This window comes from Protopterus annectens, chromosome 14.part0, assembly GCF_019279795.1.
Source record: "Protopterus annectens isolate FY-2018-M chromosome 14.part0, PAN1.0, whole genome shotgun sequence".
Taxonomy (NCBI): Eukaryota; Metazoa; Chordata; order Ceratodontiformes; family Protopteridae; genus Protopterus; species Protopterus annectens.
Genome location: NC_056748.1, coordinates 910,240,401 through 910,261,290, shown reverse-complemented (window position 1 = coordinate 910,261,290; position 20,890 = coordinate 910,240,401). Strand labels below are relative to the sequence as shown.

General features: G+C 44.9%; 1 protein-coding gene across 1 annotated transcript in view; it reads left to right on the top strand.

The window, feature by feature from the left end:
- The window catches only part of BTAF1 (B-TFIID TATA-box binding protein associated factor 1), a 3,603,226-nt gene that overhangs the window by 3,096,858 nt on the left and 485,478 nt on the right, over positions 1-20,890 (top strand). The gene's annotated exons all lie outside the window — the stretch shown is intronic.

The window sequence follows — 20,890 nt, the reverse complement described above, 5'->3', positions numbered from 1 at the left end:
AATTCCCTGCCTGCAACAGGAATTTCAATGGTGGGCAAAGGCTTGTCACCAAAACAAGGGACATCTATTCTCACTACCCCCAGCCAGGCAGAGCCTAATGATGGATGCATCAGATTATGCCTGGGAGGGCACACATGGCAGGAAGAGGCATTCAGGGCACCTGGTCCACAAACCAAAAGCATCTACATATCAATCAAAAAGAGATGCTAGCTGTTCAAAATGCCCTGACAGCCTTCAAGGACCTACTTCATCTGGGACAACTACTGATAAAGACAGAGACAACACCTTGGTCATGTGGTACATAAACAAGCAGGGGGGCACTCATTCTTGCCCCCTGTGCAGACTAGCCATTGCTTTATGGGACACAGCATTGACTTACCAAGTTCATCTGCAGGCACAATTCCTGCCAGGAAAGGAAAATACTCTGGCAGACGAACTAAGCAGAAACCTCACGGATGCCCAGGAGTGGCACCTGGATCCACAGGTCTTCAACATGATAACAATGAAATGGGGATGCCCGGACATGGATCTATTTACCTCTCCTCAAAACAATCAACTAAAAAGATTCTGCACAAGGACTTATCACAGACAAGCTTGGAAAGTGGATGCCTTATCTTTCAACTGGACAAACCTAGCAGTATATGCCTTTCCTCCACTGCCTCTCCTCCCCAAGGTACTCCTAAAGGTCAGGCAGGAGAAACCAAAAATGATTCTGATTGCCGCAGACTGGCCACGCCAGTACTGGTATCCAATCTTAAGAAACTTGTCCCAATGCCCAGCCTGGACCTTAACTCAAATACCTCATCTACTGTCCCAGCAAAACAATCAGATTCTGCACAGCCAACTCAGGACCCTAAACCTGGCAGCATGGCAGATAATGTAGCCATACAAACCACACCTCTCAGTAAAGCTGTGATGGATGTCATTTTAGAAGCCAGAAGGCCTAGTACTAGAAAATCTTATGCTGAGAAATGGAAGAGATTTTGCACTTGGAACCAAGCTCAAGGAACTGATACAGCTGTCCCAAATATTCCTCAGATTTTGCAATATTTAACTGAGATGCTTGACAAAGGCCTATCTTTTTCATCAATTAAAATCCATGCCTCTGCCATTTTGGCTCATTACAATACAGAGCCACCACTCTTTTCTCACCCTTTATTAAGGCAGTACCTCAGAGGAGCCAAAAACTTAAGGCCTCCAAGGAGAATGTCAATACCTGCATGGGACCTCAACTATATCTTGGAAAAACTCACCTTGCCTCCTTTTGAACCAGCTGCTACTACGGACATAAAGTTCTTAACCTGGAAAACAGCTCTGCTCCTAGCAATAACTTCTGCAAGACGAGTTTCAAAGCTACAGGCTCTCATCGCTGTGGAACCCTTTATCATTTTCTATCCAGACAGGGTCTCTCTCAAAACAAACCCTACATTTATGCCTAAAGTGGTATCCAGTATTGCCCTTAACCAGGCAATTCATTTGCCAACCTTTAATTCAAACCCACAGAACAAGGGGAGGAAAATTCTGCATTCTTTGGACGTACACAGATAACTTAGGTTCTACTTGGAGAAAACTAAAGTTTTCAGAAAGACAGTGCAATTGTTAGTGGCATATGCCACAGTATCACAAGGAAAGGCTATCTCCAAGCAGACTATTTCAAAGTGGATAGGTCACTGCATTTGTTTCTGCTACTCACAGTATGGCAAACCAGTGCCTAAGGGCATTAGGCCACATTCAGCCAGAGCTGCAGCCACTTCTGCAGCCTATCTCAGGGGAGTACCAACCAAAGACATTTTGGAGGCTGCTACTTGGAGTTCAGTGCATACCTTTACAAAACATTACAATCTGCCTCTTTACTCTAAATCCAGGGCAGGCTTTGCCACTGCAGTTCTGCAGGGCCTTATAGCCGCTCCTAATGCTATTTAGTTCCAGCCTCCCATCTATAGCTTTGGGATTCTACCCAAATGTAATGACTGCAACAGTGAAACACGAAGAACATAGTACAGTTGTGTAAACTTACCATAAATGCAGGTGTTTGAGTGTATTCACTGTTGCAGTCCGGGTTACCCACCTGCCATCCCCCTTTATTCTGGAGCTTCTCTTTCCTTCACTGTATTCTACAGCCTTTGTGGTGTATTTGTTTTTAGATGAATGTAAAGTTATGTTGTTACAATTGCATGTATATATACCTATATATATATATATTTTTATATATATTTTTGCTCCCCATATGGGGGGCACCTGACATCTGGGGCAAGAAAAACTAAAGAAAATGGCATTGGCTGCCTGTTTTATACCCCCTGACGACCTGACGTCATGGAAGTAGAGACAGCAACCAATGCAGGACCCAAGACTTTGATATTCAGGCCGACTGAGGTCAGCCTGCCAGCAGATTACTCTAAATGTAATGACTGCAACAGTGAATACACTCGAACATCTACATTTATGGTAAGTGTGCACAACTGTATTTTTGTCTTAGAGGACTTTACAAGAAGTCTTATTTGCTTATTTAAACTGGGGAGGGAGTGTCTGCATTTCAGAGCCTGCATATTCTTACTCTTGGACAGCAGTTTCTTCCTTTTTATTGTAAAGCCTATTAATGGTAATTGTCCACCAGGCAGGTTTTGCTTTTCATTGAAAAACTTGGTTTGGTCCTAACAGGTAAATGAGACTAATTTGTGGTCCTATCTCACCAGGGATGAACTCACAGTGAGGGAACTATAGTGGTCCCCCATATTTGTAAGCACCAGGTCCAAGAAGTTGACATCCCTAGTGGGGTGTCATCCATCTGGTCCAAGGCATTGGTATTGACAAAGTTGAGGAACCTTTGGGCGCGAGTAATTCACCCAGCCAATGCTGGGGTAGATAAAGTTGCCCAAAACTATGGTGTTAGGATGTATCTTGATAAACTCAGTTTGATCCAAATAGGCAGAGTGGGTGTCCTAATTCATGGAGGGGGTTCTATAGCTGGCAGTGACTTAAATAGGTGTCCTACCAACAGTTAATTGCACCTGAAGTATCTCTAGGGTGTCATACTGTGTCAGACACAGATATCCTTCAGAGAGGTCTCATAGAAATGGATAACTGGTGCAAGAGCCGTGGCCTTAAGCTAAACGCCAAAAAATGTATAGTCATACCCTTTGGTAAAAACAAGGTAACCCCAAGTTACCACATAGGTGGCAATCCATTAAGCACAGAAGAGGTTATCAGGGACCTGGGGACCCAAGTTGACAGTAACCTTTCTTTTGACACTCACATTGCCAAAGTGTTTAGGAGGACCTTCTTCATTGCCCACCTGATTATGAAGGGATTCACATCCACTTCAAGGGAGGTCATTGTTCCCCTGTACTCTTCACTTATCAGACCAGTGATTGAGTACAGTGCCCCATTCGGAATGTATCTTACCCGACACCTGCAGCAATTGGAAAGACCCCAAAAGTTCCTCACCAAAAGGATAAAGGGGCTCAAAAATATGCCATATGCTGCCCGACTGAAGAAACTCCAGCTCTATTCAGTCGCATACCGTCTGCTCAGAGGTGACCTGTGCCTGACATACAAGGCCATGTCCAACCCGGAATTAATGGACATGCTCCACCTCAAAAAATCTAAATCCACCAGAGCCACAAGAGCAAAAGACTTAAACCTCAACATGGATATAAATAGGACGTGCTAGAGGGACATATTCATCACCCAGAGACTCCCTATGCTGTGGAACAGAATCCCGGTTCATGTGAGACAGAGCACCTCACTGGCTGTGTTCAAGAGGAATCTTGACCAGTGAATGGGAGATCGTAGGTTTACCCCGGGGATCATCTCTATATCACTGCTGGACAGAGGCACGGCAAACTAATGGGTATAGTATTCTTCAACCTAAGGGGTGGTGAAAGCCACACAACTCTGGCTAGGCTTGTAAATGCCCTAGGGCAAATAGCCTAGTATGAACCTATGAACCTATACTGCTTGACCAGTCTGGAGGTGTATTTATCCTTGAATGTTGATACACTGCCTCCTTTAGTTTTCTTGCCTTCAGTTTGTGGTCTGAACGTGTGGAAGGAGGTGTAACCTGGTATGGCTGGGGTGCTTTCCACAGCCATAAACCAGGTCTCCATGATTGCACAAATATCTGCGTGCGCCAGGGTGAGGATTGCTTCCAGTGAGTGCAGTTTCATGTTAAGACACCTAGTGTTTAACAACATGACCTTGAGGTTGTTTTTGGTTGGTTATTTTTACTTCAGGAGTTTTGTCCTTGTGACACTGCCTAAAAAGGGCACTGTGGTGGTGGTGGTGGGGGGGCATGAGCCTTAGCCAGTAGATAAAATCCCAGGGGGTGACGAATGAAGACCATCCCTGGCAAAGCATTGAGGCCTGTCGATTCGATCATGTCATCCCAGGCTGATAGATACTGGATCCCATTAAAATAACACCAAAAACTCAGAGTTATTGAAGTCAGTCATTTTCTGTTTGTATTGAGGCATCATTCTAGGTGAAGGTAAAATGCTGCCTTAAAGCTAAGGACATACCTGCTTGAGACAATCCAAGAGCTCAATGATGTCTCTCTTCATATAGTCCAGAGAGGTATGTCTGAAGTCGTTCACACCAACATGGACTATGACAGAGTCATAACAATACCTGTTGTTGAGAAACTTGAGTGCGTGTGTGATATGGTGGATCCTGGCACCTGACAGACAGCTGACCGTGACCACCTCCTTATCCAGCCTGGTGAGAGGGACATCTGTGTGTCTCACAATGGAGTCTCCTGTGACTAATATGTTACGTTTAGTGTTTAGCTTTATGGGCTTGACAGGCGAGACACTGGTGCATGAGCAATTGTGTGTATTGTGTCCTGCAGAGGATGTATTGTGTAGCGTGTTTGTGTGTGGGAGGTCTTTGGTAAGTTTTTGTGGTGAGGACCTCCATGTATGTAAATATGAGTGATGTGGTTTTGGGTGGCTTAGTTGATGAGATGTGCATGCTTACCTGCTCAGTGTCAGATGTATTGACTGGCATGTGAGAGAGCATTGATTAAAGGTTTTTGATGTAGTTGCATCTCTCACATGTTGTTTGTGTGCACTAGAAGTAGAGGATTGTCCGTGTACATGAGGCAGTTGCTACAATCCCTCAGGATGCCCATGTCGACCAGGCTGGCTGGAGAAACTGCGGGGAAATTGCCCGTTCATAGCGCCAGGTGAATTTATATGGTCAGAAACAGGATTATGATGGGAAAAGGGATCACACATAGGAATAACTAGGGGTTGAGTTGTGTTAATACCTCAGAGGCTAGTCTTAATGCTACACTAGTAGGTAGAGCGGGGCCTCAGAAAAACTCTTGAGGCCATTATTACACAGCTTCACTAGTACGGACTCTTTGCACAGAAATGTGTTAAAGATGAGGAACTACACTGTTGGGATACAGCTGCATCTAAGGGAAAAATTGTTGAAATTAACTGTTTAGCTCTGGCGCACAACTGTGTGGCAGTCCACTGTGCTGCCCATTGAGCAAACAAGCAGAAACCCACTCAAGGGTAGGAGTTAAATACCAGAAGGTTAAAACCTTAAACAACTTTAAAGAAAAAACTCAAAAGAATAAATTAAGTGCTTACTCCAAGCCCTAGACCAGCCAACCTTTACCAGCCAGGGACCAATCAGCACAATCCTCTCACTAGAGTGCAGAAAGGCCCTTTCTAATCCAAGATGGCCTGGAAAATGTGCTCAGAACAAACAGCCACTACAGACAACCAGACCCAGAAACAGCAACTCTGAGCCAGAACTATGCTCCAGCTACTAGCTACACTGTTTTAGTCAGAAAACACTAAATAAATACCACAGCAGAAAAACAGTAGTGTGACACTAAATAAAAATTAAAAAAAAAAAAAGAGCAATGAGACTCTAGAGAATGCTTTTAACCCCAAACAGATCCGTTATATAATACACTCCTTGGCAGGAAAATCAGAACAAACTTAAATGGAGAAATTTCCAGTTAATACCTTTCAAACAGTAAAATTGGCTAAAAAGCTTTACAAACAGTGAAAACAGTAACTAAAGTGATTTAACAGGCCTGGTAAGGCAGACAATTTCAGTACAACAGTGCAGTTTGTTTATAGTAATAAAATGCAGTAAAAAGTTGGCAGCAGACAATAAAAAGTGGAATAAATGGTAAGAATAAGTAATACAATAGTAAAAATAAGCAAGAAAACAAGTAACTTACGGTTTTTAGGAAGCTCAGAATCCTCTAGTCATCTGAAATCTCAGCAAAGAGTTGTGGCTGTGCCCCCTCCTCTGTTCAGCTCAGTAAGAACAAGCCATTAGTTTATACCTTTTTTTTTTCAAATTGGAACTTTCTTCAGGTACAACTTTCTATTCTAGGTTTCCTTAATAGTTTTTCCTTTTTTCTTTTGATTCTCCATTTTTTCAAATTTCTTTACAAGTTCGTTTTTCAAGAGATTTGTTTTTATTGAATCTTGCATTTTCCAATTTAAAGTTCAGATAGTAAAATCTTCAGCGTTTATAGGTGTTCCCTATTTATCAGAATAGCCATCCCTCTTTTCCATAACATTCCAAACTTCTCGTTAACATTTTCTTCTGTATATTCGTCCTTACTAAATGTGTTACCTGCGACGTAAGTATTTTTGCATTACTCTGAAGTCAACACTGTACTACTTGCCAGCACTTACAAATCCATTAACATTACACCATAAGATCCTTAAGCCAGCCTTACTTTAGTGTCTACAGCTAGTCTTTGCTATAGATACCCCTATTTAATCTGCCTGTTTTGCACCAGTCTCTTCATATTTTATGCTGCCTCTTGCCTTTCTAACCTGTTATTCATTTTGTCAGTTATGTCTTGTTAATGTAATCTGGTACTTAACAAATCTGTTGCCTTTTTTCAGTATTCTCTTCCCATGACAGCAACCAAGAAAACATTTGTATACAGAAACTTTATTAAATGCATTTTAGATCAATCACTTCACAACTTCCTGTTCTTGAATATCCGTTCTATATCAGCATATTTTTCCTAGCATATTTTTCCTAGCATGCTTTTCATCACACTTATGTAAATATGCTCTTATATTTAAGAATGCACACAGAAAAAGAAAACATTTGATACATTTTTACATTATTTTAGATTTTTTTTCAACAAGTTTGTTGTACTGCCGGTTTATCTGTAATGTTCCCACTCATGCAAAATTCTAGTCTTTTACTCCATTGTCATATCACAGCAAGTCTTGTTTATGAGAAATTAACTATAATCCTATAGTGCCGTTTCATTTTGAAAGACTGCTTGATCATGCATGCATTCAACTAAGTAAAGATTCAGCCTATTAGACAGCCTAACCATATTGAATTAACTATATTTTACTCTTAGAGGAGGTATGGCTTATCTCCTCTTTACAACCCATCTCTCTCGAGTTCTAGTGAATGGAAATCCATATTTAGTGCAACCAAACCTCATATAAACTGAGCAGTATTACATAAATTGTTTAATTCCTGCCTTCCCTTAAACCTCTTTCTTCTCCTGAATATTATTAAGCATGTATTGTTCTCCAAAATTCATTTATTTTTATGAAATTTGTTCCTTCCCTATCTGAAGTAGTTTACTTCATTTGGTCTTCAACCTGTGGGATACAGATCCATATTGGCTCCAAGCTGGCAAATATTACTAGCATCTGCTCAGAGCTCCAGACTCCTCCCCTTACCCATAATACACCTGCACTGCCTTCCATCCCCAGATCTCGTTTGCCATGATTTGTTATATATAGTGTCTTCAGAGCTCCAGCTAGCAGTGGGTAATTTCTTACTGTAAATTTTGAAAATTCTTTTCTTTTCGCCAATTTAGGTTGGTGTAGGTACCCTTTCTCCTCTCTCATTGCTTTGGCATCGAGTGTAGGTTTGATTAGCTAGTTAGAGTAGTTTGTCTGTGGTGCCCCTCCCCCCCTTAGTGTTGTCTCTAGTCTAGTGTGGTGAGTGGGTGTTTGTCTGTTACTACTAAAGAAAGATATTTTTTTTTGTCTCTTTTTTTTTAGGGCTTCTTTCATTTCTTGTAGGATGGCTGAAAAGCTTATCTTTAAATACTGCACAGAGTGTGGCCATATGCTCTCCCCAGCAGATGGCCACACTCTGTGTGTTGTGCTTAGGTGTTGCCCACCTTAGTGTAGATCGCTCCATTTGTGCGGGGTTCAGTCCCCCAAGCTTAAAAGATAGGAAGGCCAAGTTGGCCCTCAAAGGTCTTCTGCCTGCTTCTAATCCTCCTTCCTCATCTTCAGCTTCAGTCACAGTACCTGCTGTGACTGCCTCTCCCACTTCTCTTCCTCTGGCCTCCCCTCCCTCCCAGGCTGGGACTCAAACTCCTGCATCTAAGCGTGTGGCAGCGGAGCAGAGGAGAGAGAGTGCGAAAGAGAGTCGAAAATAGAGGAAGAGGTCCCCGGACCTCGCTTCCAAGAGCAAGTCATCATGGATCCGTGACTCCCCTTGGCTCTGGTCTCTGATGTTCTCCCCGGAGCCGGAGGAGGCATGTCCAGTCTCTCGGGCCTCGGTTCCCTGACCCGCCAGGTCTAAGTCCGTGGCCTCATCATGGACGTCCTGCTCCTTATCGGACATGGATCTGGATTAGATGATGAGGCGCTTTATCCGTAAACATATCCAGATGGGGGTCTTGCCAGCCTCCCTCCCTCTGGAGGGGGGAGCAGGCTTCCTTTTTTTGTTCAACTCATTTCTCCTTCCGTGATCCGATCTTCGACTTTGGAGTTAACGGATCCGAGGTTGGCCTTGCTCAGGGGGTCGGCACAGACGGTCCTTGTTTCCTCGACGCCGACAGCTGGCTGGAGCATCTCGGATCCGACCAGTTCGAATCCGAGCTGCTCTTGGAGCTGGAGCCTGGGTGTCAGATCGGAGGAGTGGAACCTTTTCCATCGGCTCCGATATTGTTGGGCCAGGTTCCCTCCCCTGGAGCTCCATCCACTTAAGGACCGGCTCTGATTCTCGCGTCAGACCGGCCTCCTAATTAGCTCCCCATGAGGTCCGCTCTCCTTCAGAGTTCAATGTCGTAGAAAGGATCCTCTCCATCGGATCGAGACCCCTGACCACCCCCTTGGACTCTGCCCAGACCCCACGGCTCTATCTACAGTTCCCATTGTCTTACCAGAGGGACAGCCTGTGCTCAAATAGCCCCTGACGGTTCCCCCATAGGATGGCTTGCGAGCACTCCCTTGAGAGCCCCACTAGAGATGTGCCTCACAAGCATACGTGCAAGAGGAGGCACTTGGACCCCCCCCCCAATACCCAATTGCCTCGATAAGGTTTTGAGTCCCCCCCCCCCCAATGACAGGCCTTCCTGGAATAAGGGCTCACCAGTGGACACCATGATGGTAGCAGCAGCCACGAAGAGAGAACTATCTCAGGAAAGTTCCTTGGTCCACTCTCCTGACCATGAGTTATGGATGATAGACCGCCTAGGGAAGCTGGTGTATGCTTCAGCTACCTTTTCGATCAGGGAGCTGAATTACTTGGCCCATGTCACTAGACTCCATCGTGACCTAGTAAAGGAGCTTGGAGGAGTCTCCACCCAAGGCCATGTCGCAGGAGGACAAGGCTTCGTTCTCCATGAAAATGTCCACTCTGAAGGCAGTTTCAAATACATCCATGTGACTCCTCTTCCATGCTACGGAAGGAGTGGCTAGGATGGCTGGGTCCGGCGTGTCCATGAGGCGTAACGCCTGGCTCAGGTTGTGCCAATTTACCGATCCCTTTAAGGCATCTTTTGCCAATGCCCCTTATGACGGCTCAACACTTTTCGGTAAGACCGTCAAGGAGAATCTAGTCCAGAGTGAGGAGGACAGGAAGACACTGCCATCAGGATCCGCTTCTCTAACCCTCAAAGGTCCTTTTCCTGGAACCAGAGAGGGCAAACAAAAATGTGGTTCCGGAAGTCTCAGTATTCCCGGGACACTCAGGGCTCTTCTTCCCCTAGAGGCAGAAGGGGACAGAATGGATGCCAGCCCAGAGGCCGAGGGGGTCCGTGAAACTCGTGTCTCGAGAACCATTCTCGGACAGACCCGGGCAGCAACCCTGATGGGTTGCCCGGCTGCTCTACTCTGGAGGCAGTCGGGGGACCCAGAGGCATGGGAGTCCATAACAGTGGACCGCTGTGTGCTCCAAAGGATATTCTATCCCCTTCGTGGGTTTCCCCATATCTCCCAAACACCTAACAGACGTTCCACCCACGCAAAGGGAGGCTGCAGCACAGGAAATTTCCAAGCTGCTAGAAAAATGACCCATTGAAACCTTCCCCCCAGATTAGTACGATCGGGCTTCTACTCCAGGTTCTTTTTGGTGCCAGAGAAAATGGGGGACTTAAGGCCCATTCTGGACCTCTCTACCCTGAACCTATCAGTTGCCAAAGAGAAGTTCAGGATGATCACACTACAGTCCATCATGCCGTACCTGCAAGAGAGCGACTGGATGTGCTCATTAGATCTCCATGATGCTTACTATCACATAAAAATGCACAGAAGCTCCAGGAGGTTCCTCCGCTTCCGGCTAAGGGCCAATCATTATCAATTTTGTGCCCTACCCTTTGGTCTCACCACAACCCCCAGGGTGTTTACCAAAGTGATGGTGGTTGTAGCGGCTCACCTGAGGCCTCAGGGGATTCAGGTCTATCCGTACCTGGACGATTGACTCCTTACTGCTCCCACCAGGCTCTACTTTCCTAAACCAGGGATTACTTTCTGACACTTGCCCTGAGCTTTGGGTATCACAATCAACGCATCCAAGTCTCTACTAGAGCCTGTACAGGTAATAGACTACATTGGTGCCAGGATAGACACACTCCAGTGCAAAGTGTTTCTGACCTCGGAGAGAGTTCAAAACCTCAGGATGCATGTCTCCCTGATTTACCGTTCACACCTCCCGACAGCGGAGTCAGTGTTGAGAGCCCTAGGCTCGATGATGGTGACCATAACTCTTCTTCCGTGTGCTCAACTACACATGCGGATTCTTCAGTGGACTTTAGCAGTTCAGTAGTCCATGTTGGAATTACCACTAACCTATCCTATCCACCTAAGTCAAGTGCATCGGTTGTCCCTCATATGGTGGATGAGCTCTCAGGACATTTTGGAGGGACGTCCCGGCCCAAACCACAGTGACCATGGACACAACCCAACTCGGGTGGGGGGGGGGTAATGTTCGGGCAGGACAGTCTAAGGCCTGTTGTCCCCCATAGAGACCAGGTTGCATGTCAGTGTTCTAGAGATGAGGGCGTCCTTCTAGCATTGCAGGCCCTTCATGCCTATCTTCCTCTGGGAACGATTGCCATTCAGTCAGACAACATGTCAGTCTGGTATATCAACAAACAGGGAGGGACTAGATCTTACCCCCTTTGTCGCTAGGCCACGAGAGTGTGGGAATGGGCGATATGCACCGGTCGCTTTCTCATCGCATGCACATTCCGGGACGGTCTAACATTCTAGAGGACAGGCTAAGTCGGACCATTCTGATGCCTTACGAGTGGTCTGAACCTGTCAGTAACAGAACAAATCTTCAGCGAGTGGGGTCAGCCTTGCTGCAATCTCTTTGCATCTCCTTCCAATGCGAAATGCAGCAGGTTTTTTGCTCTGGACCCTCTGCCGGGGGAGTCCCCCAGAGACGCTCTAGTTTATGCTTGGCCTCCCGGTCTTCTGTATGCTTACCTGCCAGTTCCTCTCATTCTGAGGTTTCTGCAGAAAGCTTGTCTACTGGGGAACAAGGTGATCCTCATTTTCCCATTCTGGCCTCGCCAGGTATGGTTTCCCTTCCTTTGGTCTCACCTTCTGGCTCCACCCTGGATCCTAGATCCCATTCAGGATCTGATTTCACACCCATCGGGGGTGCCTCATCTGAGTCTGGACAGCCTGAAGCTCACGGCTTGGCTGCTCCAGTTCCCGTGATTGCTAGGACACCCGGACCTTCCTACTCAGTTAAGTCTATTTTGGTAGCTGCTCATAAGTCTTCAACCAGAAAGGTTTATTGCAGCAAGTGGAAACATTTTTCTTTCTGGGCCTCTCAGAGGAGTTTAGATCCTTTCACGGCTCCTATTTCCGCTAGTCTTGATTTTCTAGCTGATATTTTCCAGCATGGAGCTAGTTCTTTTACTGTCAAAGTTTAGTTGGCTGCCATTTCTCATTTTCATGTGGGTGAGAATTCTGCATCCTTGGCATCTTCTAGACCATGTAAAGCCTTTATCAAAGGTTAAAGATCCTGCCCCCCCCTCCCGTGGGACCTTACTGTGGTTCTCCAAGCTCTGGTCACTCTATCATGGAAAACAGCCTTTTGGTCACTATTACCTCTGCTAGATGGGCTTTGGAATTGCAGGCCTTGTCCATAAAACGTCTGTACATGATTTTTCATAAAGATAGAGTTTTCTTTCGAACCAACCAGTCTTTTCTTCCTAAGGTGGCGTCACCAGTCAATATCAATCGTACTATAAATTTGCCTGTGTTCTTACCCAATTTTACCAACAGGATGGAATACAAGCTACACATGTTGGATGTTCATAGGCAGTTACGATTCTGTTTACACAGGACAAAAAATTTTCGTAAATCTGATCAATTGTTTGTTTCATTCTATAGACCCTTTTTGGGCAAACCTATTTCCAAGGTCACTATATAGCTAGATGGATTTCTTCATGCATCCTGCAGGTCTACAAGGACAAAGGCATGTCTCCTCCAGGTCAGATTAAAGTTCATTCCACTAGATCCATGGCTATGTCTGCAGCTTTCTGGTCTAGAGTGTCTTTGGATGACATTTGCTCTGCAGCTACTTGGTCCTCATCTCATACGTTTATTTCTCAATACAAACAAATTGGATTTGACTTCTAGAAGGAGAGCATCCTTTGGCTCCGCAGTGCTCCGGAATATCCTTCCATGAGGGCCTCCCAGGAGTTTAGTAGCTGGGGATTCTGTCCCGAAGGTTGAAGACCAAATGAAGTAAACTACTTCAGATAAAGAAGTTATGTACTCACCATAACATTCCATCTGAGTAGTTGTACTTCATTTGTCTTCAGCCGTCCCTCCCTCCATCCTTCCCCCAGACCTTGGTGCATGTTCAGCCTACGGGCGGGAGTATAGGTCACAAGTATGTTATCAGGTCGGGTTCTAAGTATAAGTTCAGCAAACTCAATCTGGGGATGGAAGGCAGTGGAGGTGCATTATGAGTAAGGGGAGGAGTCTGGAGCACAGAGCTGATGCTAGTAATATTTGCCGGCTCGGATCTGATGTGGATCCGTATCCCACAGGTTGAAGACAAATGAAGTGCAACTACTCGGAACGTTATGGTGAGTACATAACCTCTTTTTTCTAAAATGTTCCACCTCCAGTCATGTTATCTAATTTATAGTAATCAAAGCTTCCCTTCCATTTCATTTGGTATAGATTTTGATTTCCATTTTTTTTTTGCCTAGGCAATTCGATGTCCTTCAAGGATGCATCTGCAGTCATCACATATGGGTTGTCCTGCCTCAGGCAGCCCTTCGGTCGGCCGGATTCCAAAGTCTGGGTCCAGCGTTGGCTGATGTCGCCCCTTCCCCGACGTCACAACGCCTGGGGTATAAAAGCGTCAGCCGATGCCATGTTCCTCAGTCTTTCTTGCCGCGTGGTGCCCAAAGCAGAAGCAGTTCGCAAGTGCCGGTCGGCCAGCTCCTGTAATTTCGCTATCCGAAGACTTCAAAAGCTAAGTACCCCGTTGGGGACTCTTTCTTGCCTCAGCTGATGTCAGAAAAAGTTAATAATTGTTTAACTTGTGGGAAACAAATACCTCCTAAGGATTTCCACTCTTATTGTCTTCCTTTCTTAGGCCCAGACCACGACGTCTCGGCCTGCTCTGCCTGTGCTTCTTTCAACCGACGCACTCTTAGACGTCGGACGGAGTTCGCAGAAGAGCTTTTTGGGGATAGTTTTGCTTACAAAATGCCGTCGGAAACCCCGACATCGCATTTAATTAAGAAACGGAAAGACAAGGACCGACACACGCGGCCCGCGGTTTCGGCTGAAACAGCGGCTAGGCCTACCGCGAGTGTCTCGGTCTCGGCTGATACAGAGTCCTTGGAACTTCCGAACCCTGAAATAATACAACCGACAGCCTCGGTCCCGGAGGCTCCTACCGAGTCGGTTACAGAATTGCCTTCTGAAACTGGGGTATTGGAATCTTCCGACACCATACCTTTAGATAAAGCTACACCAGCACGTGGTGCAGCCAGGCCTCCTGCATCCATGTCTATTAAGGCCTTCACCAGGGCTAAAGCTGCAAAGCACACTAAAACCATGCCTCCCAGAGTTATTCCTCAGGGACCTTCTTCTAGTTCACAGATTTTAACTTTAGCAGAGGACCTGATCTCCTTAATTAGGGGCTCCCAGCCTCATCCGGACAGGGGCTCCCAACCCCCTCTAGACAAAAGGCCCAGGATGGATCCCCCTGATCCCCTTTCCTCAGAGGAGGCCTCTGTTGGCTCGGATCACTCAGACTACCAGGAGGAGGCTTACTCGGCCTACAAGGATTCAGATTCAGAGGAATCTATTCCCTCAGCCTCCCCTCCTGAAGAGCTTTCCTTTGGGGAGACCCTTCACACTATGAGAGAGCATTTCAAATGGCAGGGCCAGGAATATTCTGATTCCAGGAAAAGACTAAGAACTTTTCTTCATTTACCTCAGCATAGACCTTTGGCTATTCCTCCTGTTTTAAATGTGACTGATGATGTATATTCTGGCTCTAGTATGAACCCTGACACTCTGCCTCTGGCCCCTGTTAAGCCTGATAGGTATTACAGGGTCCCGGACACGCATCATTTTCTTTATAAGGCCCACTCTGCTGACCCTGAAACTATTTCACAGGGCCCTAAAGGGGTTGCAGCTGTTACTACTAAGAACCCACTCTCCTTTGCAAAGGAGTCCAGGGCATTAGAGAGATAGGGTAAAAAAGTGTATACTTCTGCCACTCTTGCTATGAGGGCATTAAATTGTCAATTTCACATGATACAGTATCAAGAGTATTTGTTAGAAGAAATGCATAAGAAATTGTCTTCTTCTGAACCCCTTGATCGTAATTCCCTTCAGGATCTGGTACATAATTCCCAGCAGGTTAGCAACCATTTCTTGCAGTGTGGTTATGATGCATTGGAAGCTTCATGTAGGTCAGCAATGACAGGTGTTGTCATACGCAGGCATGCTTGGCTGAAGGAACAATCTCTGCCAGAACATGTTAAAGTAAGCTTTTGGATGCTCCACTGGAAAAGCAAAAGTTATTTGGTTCCACTGCTCAAGACGTCCTAAAGAAATTTGAGGAAAAGGCAAAATCTGTACAAACAGTTAAAGATTTTCTTCAAGTCCAACCACCTAGTTTCAGCAGAAACTGGCCTTCCAAAAATTGGTCCTTTCCAGACACAGAAAGATTTCAAAGGGGCAGAAACAGGCGTGCCAGAGGTAGAGGCCAAGCTAGGGGCTCCTACAGAGGCTGTCAATGGCAACCTCCAATCCAGACAGGCAGTTCAGGATCTGCAACTGCTGCACAAGGACAAACTCAATGACTCTGCTTTGACTCCGCCAACCAGGGCTCAATTAGAAGCACCTTTGGGCGGAAAGCTTTCTTTATTCTCAAGAAATTGGCACAACATTACAAGAGACAAATGGACACTCCAAATAATAGACAACGGATACAGGTTCCATTTTCACACATTGCCAAAAAGAAAAGGCATACCAGGTCTGCCACCAAAACAAAGGACAGAGGCTTTGAAGCAAATCTCAATCTTACTTCAAATGAAAGCCATAGAAAGAGTTCCTATTTCAGAACAAGGCCAAGGATTTTACTCCAGACTATTCCTTGTTCCAAGAAAAGAGCATCAATGGAGACCTATTCTCGACTTGTCCGTACTGAATACTTATCTCATTGTGCCAAAATTCAAAATGCTGACTCTACAGCAACTCCTTCCCATGCTGGGCAAGGGGTCTTGGCTGGTTACTCTAGACCTCAAGGAGGCATACCTGCATGTCCCTATCAGACAAAGTTGCAGAAGATACCTCAGATTTCTTGCAGGGTCAGAGCATTATCAATTCTCAGCATTGCCCTTTGGCTTATCTACTGCGCCCAGAGTATTCACGAAATGCCTGGCATCAGTAATAGCACACTGCAGACTCCAGGGGATTCAAATCTACCCATATCTGGACGACTGCCTTATACAAGCGGACAACCAACAAACTCTGATAAAGGACTTAAATTATGCCATCAATCTTCTACAGGCCTTAGGATATACAGTCAACATGCACAAATCAAGACTTGTTCCATCCCAAAGAATAACCTTTCTGGGTGCTGATCTAGATACAACCACCCAAATGGCTTATCTCACAGAAGAAAAACAAAGTCAACTACTGGATTACTTCAAGAATCTGACAAGACAAACTCAGCTGACTGCAAGGAAAATCCTGCAGGCCCTGGGTTACATGGCATCCTGTATTCTTTTGATTCCACAAGCAAGGCTACATATGAGAAAGCTACAGTGGTACCTAAGGAGTTTATGGACTCAACACAGTCACAGTTTGGAAACTTTAATCCCACTCATCCCATGCCTTCACAAGGAATTTCTGTGGTGGGCTCAGGCCAGCCAGTCCAACAGAGGGCTGCCCTTCACAAAGCCAAAAACCTCCCAAACTATTACAACAGACGCTTCAGATCTAGGTTGGGGAGCACACATGGAGGGCAGAGGTATCCAAGGACAGTGGTCACGAAAGGAGCTGCACATGCACATAAATCAAAAAGAAATGCTAGCAGTGATACATGCAATCGAGGCCTTCAAACTCTTTCTGCATCAAGGCCATCTACTAATAAGGACAGACAACACCACAGTTATGTGGTACATAAACAAGCAAGGAGGTACCCATTCTTACCCTCTGTGCAGGCTGGCAATGAATCTATGGGATCTTTCCTTGAAACTCAATATACAGCTACAAGCTCAGTTTGTGCCAGGGAATGACAATATACTGGCGGACAGCTTAAGCAGAAATATCATGGATGCACATGAATGGATGCTGCACCCAGACATTTTCCAGCAGATAACACAATTTTGGGGGAGCCCGGACATAGATCTATTTGCATCCCCCCCACAGTCATCAACTAAAGAAATTCTGCTCGAAGGACGTACCACCCACAAGCGTGGAAAGTGGACGCTCTCTTTCAGCTGGAGAAATCTGACAGTGTATGCATTCCCTCCTATTCCATTAATGACCAAAGTGTTACTGAAGATCAGGGCAGAGCAGCCAAAAGTGATCCTGATAGCTCCGGACTGGCCAAGACAGCACTGGTACCCACTGCTAAGGAGCTTGTCACGTACGAAGCCATGGCCCCTACCTCTATGGCCACTTCTACTGACACAGCACAGCTACAAAACTCTACATTCCAACCTGAAAACATTGCAACTAACAGCCTGGAGAATACCTTGACTCCTCTTCAGGATAAGCTATCCCAGAGGGTAAAGAATATTATTCTGGAAGCTCGCCGCCCTTCCACAAGGAAGGCATATTCAGCAAAATGGAAAAGATTTCTCATCTGGAACACCACAAAGGGCCTAGATGCGACAATGATGAGCATGGCACATATCCTGGAATATTTGGCAGAAATGTTCCACAATGGACTGTCTTACTCTTCTATTAAGATTCATGTTTCAGCAATTTCAGCAGAGTACAATACTGATCCTCCTGTCTTTTCTCATCCTCTCCTAAGACAGTTTCTAAGGGGAATCAAAAACATCAAACCTCCTAGGAAACCTCCTCTACCTGCTTGGGACCTTAACAACGTGTTGGAAAAACTAACACTGCCTCCATTTGAGCCAGCAGCATCTGTGGATCTACAGTACCTCTCATGGAAGACTGCTTTCCTTCTGGCAATAACCTCAGCAAGAAGAGTTTCGGAATTGCAGGCCCTGATGGCAGTTCAGCCATTTATTATTTTCCATCAGGATAGAGTTTCATTAAGAACTAATCCTACTTTTATGCCAAAGGTGGTATCCAGGGTTTCATTGAATCAAGCTATTCACTTGCCTACCTTCTTCCCAAATCCACAAAACAAAGGGGAGAAACTGCTGCACACCCTGGACATTCACAGACAGTTGCGCTACTACTTGGACAGAACTAAAGGTTTCCGAAAAACTGACCAGCTGCTGGTAGCATATGCTGCTGGTACTCAAGGAAAAACAATTTCCAAACAGACAATTTCAAAATGGATAGGAAATTGCATCCGCTTTTGTTAGTCATTTCATGGAAAGACTGTACCAGCTAACATTAGACCTCATTCTACGAGAGCCACAGCCACCTCCACAGCCTTCTTAAGAGGGGTGGCTACAAAAGACATTTTAGAAGCTGCCACATGGAGCTCAGTGCATACATTTGCCAAGCATTACAATTTACCTTTATATTCCAGATCCAGAGCAGGCTTTGCTTCGGCTGTCCTGCAGGGTATCTTATCTACACCATCCTTTTCCTAGTACCTCCACCCCCAGATTGGCTATGGTATTCTACACATATGTGATGACTGCAGATGCATCCTTGAAGGACATAGTACAGTTTTGTACCTACCATAAATGTAGATGTCTGATGGGTATGCATCTGCAGTCAGGTTTACCCTCCCTCCTTCCCCTCTGTGGTACTCCTAGGGTGCTTACCTCTCTATTAGCTAGCTGGGGGATCTATTGTGGTGTATTTGTTTATACATATATATATATATATATATATATATATATATATATATTTGCAAATGTTTGGATTTTTTACTGCATTTTTCCAAATTTAGCCTTCCTAGAGGGCACCTGGCATCTGGGGCAAGAAAAACTGAGGAACATGGTGTCGGCTTACGCTTTTATACCCCAGGCGTTGTGACGTCGGGGAAGGGGCGACATCAGCCGACGCCGGACCCAGACTTTGGAATCCGGCCGACCGAAGGGCTGCCTGAGGCAGGACAACCCATATGTGATGACTGCAGATGCATACCTATCGGACATCTACATTTATGGTAGGTACAAAACTGTACTTTCTGTCTCTTCTGTACTTTAATAACCTGAGTTTATTGCATTTACTGTACTAACCTTTGTGGAGCTTTTCTCCCGGGGCCTCCACTGAAAATGGGATTCATGCCCAGTTGGAATTTACCGGTAAACAAATGCAAAATAATTTTAAGTAAATAAGAGTAATTCCTTGTTTACTATTCTGCCTACCTCTCCCAACATTACTCTGTATACTTTTTAAAAATCTATGCTAGTTCCCCCCCACACCACTAATTTTTTTCCATTTACATTGATCTTCCCTTTTACACCTCCAGCATTTGCTCCCTAGCTGAGAAAGAATCTTCTGAAGTCTGCTTAGGGTAGACTTTGAAGACTTTTGGGCTTCATAAAATAGACATTCTGTACCAGTTAGTCTGCGCCTGAACTAGGGGAGACAGAATATTTAACATGGTCCTCACTGGTATGGGACAGCTCTGTTCCTCTAGTTGTAACATCCTCCCTCCTCAAATAGGGCCCTAAATCAGTCATATTCACCATAAAACTGAAGCAGGAAGCATCTTCAAATGCCTCAGTATTCACAGATTATCTAAGTCTTATCTACTAAAACTGCGTGATGAGTTAGCCAAATTCAACATCACCCCTTCTGTCTGATGGACCTCACTGTATATGCGGAATCCTTTAACACCAATTTCTATACACAAATCAATAGTTGCGTCTGTCTCCCTTCAAAGTAAATACAATGCCAAATTTAAAAATAAAAACTGCTATGGTGGATCCCAAATATTAACAGGCTTTATAAGGAAAAACAAACTCCTCGCACACAGAAGTAAATGTAATTTTCAAGATGTCAAAAACTGTCTTGCTGTACTTAAGAAGGAACTGTAGTCCCTGATCAAATCAGACAAAACTAGATTTGAGGTAAAAATAGCCACCCAGTCAAAAGGCAACCATAAAGCTTTCTTTAACTGTTAGAAACCTCAGAAATAGCAGCCAGCACTGCACAGATCCAAGAGTAAATAATATCACATACTCTGACCCTGAGAGCATAGAGCTAAATTTATCCACTAGTAGAATGACTAACTTAACCCCCCCCCCCAAATTGCCAGATCATATACCCACATCTATGCCTCCCTCAAATCTACCAAGAAAAAGTCCACTAAGCACTTTCCAAGGCCAAGAAAACTGCTTCTGTGGGGTCAGATTGCATATCAGGCTGCCTATTGGCCAGCCTCTGAAACAGGGCCCGTAATACCCCCTGCAGAGGCTATTCAATATCAGCCTCCAAACAGACTTTTTAGGATGAATTAATGGAGTTAAGCAACAAGTGATTCCTGTGCACAAAAGATGTACATTTTAGAAGGAAGAAAATTGGAAGAACAGCTAGCTAAGAGGACAAGAGTATGTGTCATTGAGAGAAAGTAGTACTTGGGATGCTGTTGTTGGGTAAAATTTTAAATTCCCTTTGTATTCCACAGCATCATCTTTATATTTCTATCCACCCCAAACCCTAATGTATAGCAGGGAGTCTGGAAATGCTGGGTCCTCCTCCACTACGCACATTTCTGATTAGAACTGCTCTATGGCATGCAGGATATTGCATATTAATCAGATCGATCAAATGTATACAGAGGACAGCAAAGATAAGAGTAGCTTAAGTGTAGTTGTCATTTACTACACTTTAATGCAAAGAAACAGGCAATAACATACATCTCAACTTCTTAGAAAAAAGAAATCTGGACAAAGCCAACAATAATGGTGCGACAAAGGTTAAAAAATAGGGACAATTTTTAAATGCTGCTTGTATAAACTTAGATGCTAGAATAAAAGGTTATGTGTTGTCATGCTTTTTCTGAAAGATATGAAGTCTGAAACTCATATGTC